Raw genomic sequence first — 12,035 nt, forward strand, 5'->3', positions numbered from 1 at the left:
AAAAGAGGATTACAGACTACAACCAAGCACTGGAGACCAGGGTGTGATCGGACTGGACTGAAAGGAAGAAAGGAAGATTTATTTATTTATTTGTTTATTTATTTGGCATATAAAGTTTATACGAACAGAATATTTATTTGGTGTATTTTCCATGTTTGTGTGTATATGAATTTCACTTGACTTTAGTTCAAACTTCGGAGGGGTTTTTAGTAGGCTTTTTCCTACGATACAAACCTGGGTTTTCTTTAAACCAAAATTAAACAGCCAGTCATCGGTGTAACTGGTGCAGACATTGATAAGTGAGTGGAGACCTGGGGCCGTTGAACTCAGTACTGTTACATCATCAGCATACACGCGTGCTGACTTTGTAATCTAAGACTCTAACGCCGGTATTAGCATTTTGTAAACTAAGTAATAAATCCTTAAGCAAGGGAGATAAACTTCCTTGCTTCATACCCTTAGTTAGATGAAAAGAAGGGCTGATACTGTGATCCCATCCAACACAGGCAGAGCTATTTTTGTATCAGTTGTGTCGGAATAATCAATACAATGTGAAATTTCATCATACAATTTGAACAAAGGACCATCGTGTCAAATTGAGTCATACCATTTCTGAAACAAGTCTCCCAGCCTGATTTTTAAGATAAGATAAAACTTTATTGTCCTTAAAACAGAAAGTTGACTTACATGGGCTGCCGAAGCCCCGAGACGTGAAAACACATCAAACATTCATCATAAAACATTCAACATAAAATAATTTTAAAAGTAGTGTGTGGTCCGCAACAGTGTGTTCATTTGGTCTCCCTCTGATTTAAAAGTGCGATGGAGTGTGGCACAAATGAGTTCTTGTATCTCCTCCTGTAATGATCCACTCTAAAGCGCTTCCCAGAAGGAAGAAGAACATGAGCTGAGTCTATAGAGATTTTATCCGCAAGTCGTAAGGCTTGTTTCCTGCGCAGCTCTGTGAATTTGTTCTCCACCGAGTGGCCCACAATTTTGGAGATGATGTTGAGGAGCCTCAGTATCCTGTTCTTCAACTGCACTGAGAGGCCACAGAACCACTCAGAGTGTGTTGCTGTATGGCAGCTCTGTGTGGTTCAGAATGACTGGACTGGCTCCAAAGGTTCAGAGTCTCCTTAGAAAGTATATTCTCCGCTGCAGCTTGTTGCACAGATAGTCTATGTGAACACTCTAGGAAAGGGCGCTGTCCACATACACTCCTAAATATTTGAATGAGTCAGACTGTTTGATGATCTCCTAATGTATATGACCACAGGAGCAATGGTGAGTTGAGGTTGGCCAAAGACGACTTCCTCAGTCTTGGCCGAGTTTATAATAAGTGCGTTCTGGTCACACCACTCAGTCATGGTACAGACGGGGTTGTTCTTTTCCTGAGAGTAGTGCCACCAGAGCTGTGTCATCTGAAAATTGATGGTTAAACTCTTTTATGACACAGTCACTGGTGTAGATGGTAAATAGTACAGGAGAACTGATACATCCCTGAGGAACCCCGCAGTTTGTACTGATTAGGGGAGAGTGTGTGTTGTTTATTTTGACCAGCTGTAATCGGTCTGTGAGGAAGGAGTAACACCAATGGATAAGGTAGGTGTTAAGTAGATGCATTTTTGAGAGTAAAATGTTGTTTTTTACTGTACTGAATGCAGATGAGAAGTTGATAAAGAGCACTCTCGCATAGTTTTTATTTGATGCATCCAGATTTTTTGACACCAGGTGCATGAGTGGCCACTGCATCCTTTACCATTTCCAAACTGCAGGATTGTTCTTGATTGTACTGAAATCACAGTCTGTAATACAGAAAACTTGAATGACCAGTGTAAACTGTACAGCCAGTACAAAGGCAGAAAGAACCACATTGAAGGCACTTGTTGGTGTAGCTCCCAATGGTGGCATCACTTTCATCAGCAACCTGTACGGAGGAAGCACTTCAGACAAGGCCATCACTGCAGACTGTGGAATCCTCAATCATCTCCAAACAGGTGACACAGTGCTTGCAGACAAGGGCTTCACCATCAGAAACATTCTCCCATAAAGCCTCTCACTCAACAGCCCCACTTTCCTTGTGAATGGCCAATTCACACAAGAAGAGATCATCAACAACAGGCAGAACTCTGTTGCCAGAATACATGTGGAGCGCTTCATCCAAAGAATTAAACTGCCATTTTGGACCATCTTCCTTACCGGTTCAAGAAATGTGCAAACAAACTCCTGAAAGTATGTGTTTGTTTGTGAATCTTCAGACACCAATCCTCAAGGAAGTTTGAGCTGGAAACATGAATTTTTCCATTCCATGTACGTAGCTGAAAAATTTTACATTATTTAGCTTTCACATTGAACGAGCGAAGCTCTTTAGCATCTAACCATGTCATTTAGGTCCTTCAGACTTTTTTTTTTTTTTAGTAAATGCTTCAGGGGAGTATTGGCATGGCGAAAAACTTTCACCTTTTAGGGGGGCTTTGCTCCCCCAGACTCCCCACCTTTTTAAGCATTTTTCTTTTTTGCCTTTCAGCTGACCCCCCTAATTACAGCTCTCTTAACCCCCTGCCACTTTAAGCATTTTTTAATGTAGATGTAAATTAATATTCAGAGTTTTCAGCTAGTTGACAGTAGGGCTGTACAATATGGCCAAATTATCGTATCTCAATATTGTCATATCAATATGACTATGATTTTACACAAAGTTCAGCAACAGTGAAAATTAAACATTCTTAAACAAAACAGTAATAATACCACACTCATTTTGCACTCATCATAAGGTTCGGATACTGTGCCCTCCAAAAATATTGGAAAATGGTAGTTCACACATTTTAATTTGTTTATGCCATTTCAAATACAAGAAATAAAAAAAAAATATAAAGATTAAAAAAATTCTAAAATTATCTTCCTTAAACTCAAACTGAAAGCAAATCTCTAAAACCTTTAAATAATAATCAGTTTTATTGCCAGTTTTCTTCAGAGAAGTCAGGGGATGGAAACATGAACATTTCCAAGTCACTAAATATGTCTTGGACTTTATTTACATCAATTATGAAGAAATACAAAAGTTTCTTTCACCAAAACATAAAATCTAGGCTGTCATCTCAGATGTACTTCCTTTCAAATTGTAGCTGAACGTTCAGGTCTTCTTTTTAAGAAAATCCTCCGCTACACCACTTCATCAGGAAGCTGGATTTTATATTTTTAATAAATTTCTATCAAGTTGTAGAGATTTGCTTTGAGTTTAAGGAAGATAATTTTAAAAGAAAAAATTGTATTTGAAATGGAATTAACAAATTAAAATATGTGAAATACCAAATGTTCCAATACTTTTGACAGCAAGTGAGAAACACAGAGGAGCAGCATCTTACATCTCATATTTATTGCAGCAGATAAGAGACTATTTAGAGTGGAATCCTGCAAATGGTGATACAAACATCAAATTTGGCACAAATACTCCATAGACATTAACTGTTAAAAAAAAAACTGATTGGCCACTTCAATAGGCAGCCAGGTAGGGTTCAATTGAAGAATTACACAGGAGTCAAAATTAAAAGATGTTCCAATCATATAGAAAACTACACATTATTTGGCTGATCACAAAAATTCCAAAAAGGTATAGTTTGGACAATCTGTGACTGAATGTTATGGAGTTATGAGGTAGATGGAGCAAGAATGGTGACAAAGGTCAGTTTCAGTTTGTACAGGGGTCAAAAGTTAAAGTTGCTCCAATTTTGGTAAAAAAAAAAAAATTATGCAAATTATTGTTTGAGTTAATCAAGTTTTAAAAAGTAACAGTTTGCATGGTGTCATGCTTAGTTCATGTTACAGAGTAACATATGTCACATCATAGAATCCAATGGACATTGACATTGCTTGACCTTTACTTTGGAGACCAAGCATTCAACACTGTCAAAACTATTCCATTTATTAATCCTATTAGCTCAACCAATAATGTACATCACTTTTTACCAAAATTGGAGCCACTTTAACTTTTGACCCCCTGTACAAACTGAAATTGACCTTTGTCACCATTCTTGCTGTTTTTACCGCATAACGCCATAACATTCAGTCATAGATAATCCAAACTATACCTTTTTGGAATCTTTATGCTCAATCAAGTAATGTGATGTACTTTTTAATTTGATTGGAGCATTTTTAAATTTCAACCCCTGTGTAAATCTTCAATTGACCCCTACCTGGCTGAAAATGCACATGGCCAGTTGTTTTTTCCAAAAGTGTAATGTCTAAGCTGTATTTGTGCAGAATTTGATGTTTGTATCACCATTTGAAGGATTGTTTCAGTTATCTACTGCACTAATAAGCCAACAGTGCATGAACCAGCTGCTGTCTGTTAGCTTAAACCTGTATATAAGGCAACCCGCATTAAAGGAGAAATGCTGCTTTTAACAACCTGGACCTCATTTCTGGCATAAAATACAGTCGTTTACTCACCAATATAAGTTTGGTGTAATTAGACATCCATGGTTCAAACGACGTGTTCAGTTAAACTCTGAGGTGAACATTTTTCTTCTTCTGCTAAGGTGGGTTAGAACCTTTTGTTGTACACAGCACCAACTACTGAACAGGAGGAACCTAGCAGTCAATGTGACTCACTGATTTCAAAATGCAGCTCTTTTCAACCAGATGTGTGGTGCCATGACATGTCAATCATCTGTGTCCAATCAGATTTCAGGGGAGTCCAGCACAACCCTGGCCTCTGCTCTAGTTCCACCCATGCCAGGAAGTGTTCAACATTTGACATTTCCTGTTTCACTGTTGACTCAAAATTTGGCACTTACTGTTTCAGTGTGAACTTGCCACTGAGTTCCTCCAAGATTCCATGGGATCTCATCTGTCAATCCAGGAAGTGTTTGACATATCCTTTGTCACTGTGGATTCAAAATTTGGCACGTCCTGTTTGGGACACAGTGTACCATGAGCGAGCTTTGTGCTGCTGTGCAGCACTTTGCTCGTATTAAATTTACTTGCAAAAAGATCTACAATATTTTCTTCACTTATTGCATCATCAACCTTACTGGGATATGAACATTTTCTTCTTTTAAAAGACTTAGTATTCTTGTACGATTTTGACACATATTGGCCACCGCATCAACCATCTTGAGTTCTTACTGGCCATTTGTCAGATCTGTCTGTTCTTTCTTTGGTCTCACCACGAAGCCTCCATTGTTGGATCTTGACGTCAAGCGGCCATACTTCAGGATGGAAAACCTTGTCTTTGTCTACAATATCAACAGACAGCTTACAAGACTTCAACTTAGCTTTCACATTAGAGGTCAGTGTCAGCTCAAAAATGTTTGACTACATTGTTATTGATAAAGTTCATGAAATGAGTGTCACATGTGTGAGGTAAAACTCTTGATATAAAGAAGTTGCACCTTGGTGGCGGCGCACCACGAACAACATCACTCTGCACACTACCCTGGATGGTGCACTTTTTCCCATAAGGCTGAGAGTTATTGCCACGGTTGGTGTTACCACGATTGTTGCTTCCCCAGTTGTTGCTGCCCTGGATGTTGTTGGTCACCTTGCCTCTACGGTTGACAAGGATCCACTTGTTCCCACCAGTGGCACCAGCAGGGCCACCACCAGACTTGGTTGGGAACCAGTATGTTGAAAACCGGTAGGTCCGCCATCAGCCGAAGAACCATTCTGGGTATGACCAGCAACTGCACCACAAGCCATCTGGACAGGCTGTAATCAGACATGTTGTTGACTTGGTGTTCAGGTACCACTGAAACACCACTAAGCTCAACAGGTCCCTCAGCATCAGACACTGTCATGTCACCTTGTTGTTGACCATCATTCATCTCATTGTTGCTAGCTGCGGCCACATCACCACCTGACGTCTGCATACTGTCTACAGGTTTGACTCGTAATGAAGCGGTCACACCAGCAAATGTGGGAGCAGGTGGAGTGAACTTCGTCTGCAACAGGGTGTCATGAGTCTTCACATCATTAGTAATAGCTTCCAACTCATCACGTCTCAGTGTTCTTGCCATATTTTCACTCAGGTTGCTCTCCAGTTTGCTGTACTTCTCAAGAACAAAGATCCTCTTCATGACAGCAAAATTATCAAAGTCTTTGGGATCACAATTACACAGATTCTGGAGATTCATGGCAACAAAATTGGTGGGCACTTTGTTATGAAGAAGCTCGAACATAGCCCTTACAATGTCATCAACGGACACTTCAGCCTTCATCTTATCTTGAACATTAGGTCTCTGCTTTAACTTAGTTGACAGTTTATCGCCATAATGCTGGTTGAGCACATCATGAGCCTGCAGGATGACGTCTTCACAAAAACATCTCCTAACCACCTCAATGATATTCTTCTTGACACGTCTCACATGACATCGCACAAATGTTAACAGTTCATTCTGTATGTATAAGGCAAGCTTGCATCCCGTCGCATCAGCAGTATGTATATTAACTGTTTGGTTGAACTTTATTTAAAACATCAGTGTACGTATAACCAAATGAACTTGTTTTACTGTTCTTTTAATAAATACTCCACTAAAACATTTAGCGACCCGTCTGCGAAAAGGGACTAGAATTGTTAATCTGTTACCTTTTGTGTCATTCATTAACTACAAGTCAAACTGTGAATTACTTTCTTTTTGTAATCACTCTGGCATGGCAAAGAAAATGGCAAGTGTACAAAGGCATTTTGATACCAGAGAGCATTCTTACTGGAATACTGGTGTGAAAAAGAGAATGATACTGTAAAGCTGCTCTGAGCAGGATATGGTGTTGGGATTCCAACAATTTTCTAAACTCATTTATTCCAGTTAAGGGTCACGTGGGGTTGGCACAGCCTGTTCAGAGTACATGCTCTCATTCAAACCTATGGTCAATTTAGTGATTCCAGGTCACCTAATGTGCATGTCTTTTGGAAGTGGCAGGAAACTGGAGCACCCAGAATTAATCCATGTAAACATGGGGAGAGAAAGGACCAGGTCAGAACTCAGGACCTTCTCAATTTGAAGCAACAGTGTTGACCACTAAGCCACTATGCTGCCCGTGATTGGATTCCTTTTCTTTATTCCTGCTCTAAAACCTGTTTGGTAACTGTGGGTGTGTAACAGCTTTTGTTTGCCAGTGACCTCAAATTACATCTAACTCAGTGGCTTGACCTGGGAGAGAACCGATCCCAACCTGTTCTGCTGAAAATATCACTGTGCTAAAACAAATTCCTGAACACTATGAATGAGCCAATATCAGCCATTATGTATTTTATCAGGTTTCATACAAACTGCAAACATGATATCACGCTATAATGTTTCATCTTTAATGGAGTGTTTACACTGGAGAGAACAGTTAATTCAGTTCACCGAGGAACATTCAAGCCCTAAAGCCTGCCGCACACTTACACAATGACTGAACAGAAATTAAAATTCACACATGAAATTTGTACAATGTTGTTCTGTGGTGTATTTCATCAGTACGTGCGCCATGGTGTGTTACTATATTCATGCAATATACAAGCACAGACGTACACACATAATATCTGTTCTGAATGACACACCCACCTGTCACCTAATACTGCCACCCTCTGTAATATGCACATGATAAATCTGTTATCAAAACTTCCATAAGTCCATTGTCAAGACTCCAAATGCAATACCAAAAGAAAATGAATAACTTCGGCCCTTGAAATGAAATCAATTTTATTTATATAGCGCCAAATCACAACAAACAGTTGCCCCAAGGCGCTTTATATTGTAAGGCAAAAGCCATATAATAATTACAGAAAAACCCCAACGGTCAAAACGACCCCCTGTGAGCAAGCACTTGGCGACAGTGGGGAGGAAAAACTCCCTTTTAACAGGAAGAAACCTCCAGCAGAACCAGGCTCAGGGAGGGGCAGTCTTCTGCTGGGCCTGGTTGGGGCTGAGGGAAGAGAATCAGGAAAAAGACATGCTGTGGAAGAGAGCAGAGATCAATCACTAATGATTAAATGCAGAGTGGTGCATACAGAGCAAAAAGAGAAAGAAACACTCAGTGCATCATGGGAACCCCCCAGCAGTCTAAGTCTATAGCAGCATAACTAAGGGATGGTTCAGGGTCACCTGATCCAGCCCTAACTATAAGCTTTAGCAAAAAGGAAAGTTTTAAGCCTAATCTTAAAAGTAGAGAGGGTGTCTGTCTCCCTGATCCGAATTGGGAGCTGGTTCCACAGGAGAGGAGCCTGAAAGCTGAAGGCTCTGCCTCCCATTCTACTCTTAAAAACCCTAGGAACTAGTAAGCCTACAGTCTGAGAGCGAAGCGCTCTATTGGGGTGATATGGTCCCTAAGATAAGATGGGACCTGATTATTCAAAACCTTATAAGTAAGAAGAAGAATTTTAAATTCTATTCTACAATTAACAGGAAGCCAATGAAGAGAGGCCAATATGGGTGAAATATGCTCTCTCCTTCTAGTCCCCGTCAGTACTGTAGCTGCAGCATTTTGAATTAACTGAAGGCTTTTCAGGGAACTTTTAGGACAATGTGATAATAATGAATTACAATAGTCCAGCCTAGAGGAAATAAATGCATGAATTAGTTTTTCAGCATCACTCTGAGACAAGACCTTTCTAATTTTAGAGATATTGCGCAAATGCAAAAAAGCAGTCCTACATATTTGCTTAATATGCGCATTGAAGGACATATCCTGATCAAAAATGACTCCAAGATTTCTCACAGTATTACTAGAGGTCAGGGTAATGCCATCCAGAGTAAGGATCTGGTTAGACACCATGTTTCTAAGATTTGTGGGGCCAAGTACAATAACTTCAGTTTTATCTGAATTTAAAAGCAGGAAATTAGAGGTCATCCATGTCTTTATGCCTGTAAGACATTCCTGCAGTTTAACTAATTGGTGTGTGTCCTCTGGCTTCATGGATAGATAAAGCGGGGTATCATCTGCCTAACAATGAAAATTTAAGCAATGCTTTCTAATAATACTGCCTAAGGGAAGCATGTATAAAGTGAATAAAATTGGTCCTAGCACAGAACCTTGTGGAACTCCATAATTAACCTTAGTCTGTGAAGAAGACTCCCCATTTACATGAACAAATTGTAATCTATTAGATAAATATGATTCAAACCACCGCAATGCAGTGCCTTTAATACCTATGGCATGCTCTAATCTCTGTAATAAAATTTTATGGTCAACAGTATCAAAAGCAGCACTGAGGTCTAACAGGACAAGCACAGAGATGAGTCCACTGTCTGAGGCCATAAGATGATCATTTGTAACCTTCACTAATGCTGTTTCTGTACTATGATGAATTCTAAAACCTGACTGACGCTCTTCAAATAGACCATTCCTCTGCAGATGATCAGTTAGCTGTTTTACAACTACCCTTTCAAGAATTTTTGAGAGAAAAGGAAGGTTGGAGATTGGCCTATAATTAGCTAAGATAGGAAAGGAAATGATATTGTGCACGTAAGGCATACAATATGTATGGAAGCCTTACCATAGCATTGGGACTATAAGTTGCACTAGAGTATAAATCTACATCGACCACAGCCAGAACCAGACCCTGATGTGCAGTGCCCATCTTCCACCTTTGCTGCATGGACTTAACTACATTAGGGGCACACATCTTAAGAGAATAAGCAAAAAACGCATCAAGGCCTGTGCTAAGCATTATGGGATTAGATACAATTTTGGCTACCAGATACTGCTGAGTATTTGATGGAAATGATGAATGCACTCTTCAAGTGGCTCCACAAGGACTGCAAGGAAGGTGCATCTTGTCATTGTTTACCATAGTAACATTCTACTGACATTAAACTGACTGTGATGGCTATAATCGACAAACTGAAATGTTTACTTCAAAGCAATCTAAAGAGGCCTCAGGTTTTTGTTTTTTCTTTTGAAAAGAAGTCAAAATTCTCTTAAAGCTATATGGCCCTTCAAATTTCAGTCAATATGTTGAAAAAATTACATCTCATTTTAATAAAGAAAACATATTTACTTGGGGGGAATTCCATGGTGAATGTTGTCTCTTCCTTCAAATGCCATCGCACAGACTATCTGCAGGAAGAAGCACGTGCACATGTATGAGGTTTTGATATTACCTGTGACCTAACCCTCTTGCTTGATGGTCATTCCAGGAGCGTGCACGCAAACATGCATAAGATATCTTGTAAATCACTTCAGCTGTGTTACAAAACAGTGTTTTTAGATTTTGAAGTGTTTATAACTTTTACAAAATAAAGTTGTGCTCAAAACAATAGTGCTTACAAAAGTGAACAAAGCTCAAAAACCTTAAAATGCTTTAAATTCCATACAGGCAAATGCATTGGAACACTAAATATTTTGTTTCCAATCAAACACAAAATTCATCAAAATTTATTACTTTATTACTCTGTGACCCTTATTTATGGATTAAGGCAGCAAATGTACATGCTGGTTGTCATGCATTACTCTCTGAAAATCTGAGTAAAGTGGGCCCTTCTAGACATTGTTCAGAAGAACAGCGTACTTTGATTAAAAAGTTGATTGGAGAACAAGTGCAGAAAATGATAGACTGATCAGCGACAATGATCTCAAGTACTTTAAAATTGGCAGGGACCATGGATCAGTTTGAATACATTAAAATAATTGAAGAGGTTGCCTTACGCCGTAGAGGAAATGTCCTTAAAGTGTGTGTTTCAACAAGACAATGACCCCAAACACACCAACGAGATTAATGTTATGGAGTGGCCAGCCCAATCCCCGGACCTTAATCCAACAGAACACTTGGGGGGTGACATCAAAAATACTGTTTCTGAGGCAAAACCAAGAAATTTAGAGGAATTGTGGAATTGCCAGACGCTGGTTGACTGCATGCAACACAGATGTGCAGCAGTTCTCAGAAACAGTGGTTATACTACAATCTTCAAGTATTTTTTCTGTTTATACAGTAAATGTTTGAGTGAGCAAACAAAAATGCAAATGCTACTTTTTTTGAAGAGCGTCATATTCCTTTTTCTTCAATTTCTGTAAAATAACCAATATGATAAATTTTTCTTACGTGTTTTCATTTGGACCAGAATGTGCAGTGTTCCCAATGCATTTGTGTGTATGGAAATAAAAGGTATTAGGCCCCATTTAAAAAAAAAAAGTTTATCATCCTTGACATCAGAAAAAAGTGGTGAGGGAGGGCGGATTTTTTTTAATTTTTTCTTAGAAACCGGTACATAAAACGTTATTTCAAAACTGAAAAACAACACATACACCACCTGCATACCAAGTGATTAACTAAAAAATTAACTACTTTTAAAATAAATCTTGTTTCCATGTTGAAGACAGTGTACTGCACACTAGTAGTGTGATAAACATGCGTACTGTGTGTGAGAGAAACAGAGCAATTGACTGTGAGGTTGTCAATGACAAGCCGCAATTTCCAGGCCGGGCTTGGTAAACTTCGGCTGTCTTCAGCCAAAGCATACTTGCCACCTTGCGGACGTGTCGGTTCTTGCACCAGCTGTACCACCGTCAAAGAAATTGCCCCCCCCCCCCAAAAAAAAAAGATGCAGGCTGATTTCAGCATGCGGACGGGGATGATAATTTTTTTTTTTTTTTTAATTGGGGCCTTATAAGGATTTTGAGCTTTACTAGCTTTTAAACTACATTATTATTTTGTATACTGTATATGAGAAAGATATAAGTGGTTTCTGAGCTTTTTCCACCATCTCGGTTTATTTATTACGCTGCCTTTCTTTACGCTGTGTCCTTCCCAGCATCCTCACGCAGCTCAGGAAAGCCTCCACATGATCTATGGTGTCATTACCAAATACCATGGCATCTGATTGCTTAAATTCTGTGGTCAAAATTCTAAACGGTCTCCAAACCAGAAAATTCTTATTATATTGGCAATATAGTATTATCAATTTTTTACTTAAATGCTAAGGAGTAAAATTATAGTGGTGCCAAATAAATTCTTTTTATGACTTAAATTTAAGAAAATCCAAAGGCCGTACAACTTTAACGTGTATACCATTATTTTTTGGTTGTGCAGTATGCTGCTGCTTTATGTTAATGTG

Source organism: Thalassophryne amazonica, chromosome 8 (assembly GCF_902500255.1).
Source record: "Thalassophryne amazonica chromosome 8, fThaAma1.1, whole genome shotgun sequence".
Lineage (NCBI taxonomy): Eukaryota > Metazoa > Chordata > Actinopteri > Batrachoidiformes > Batrachoididae > Thalassophryne > Thalassophryne amazonica.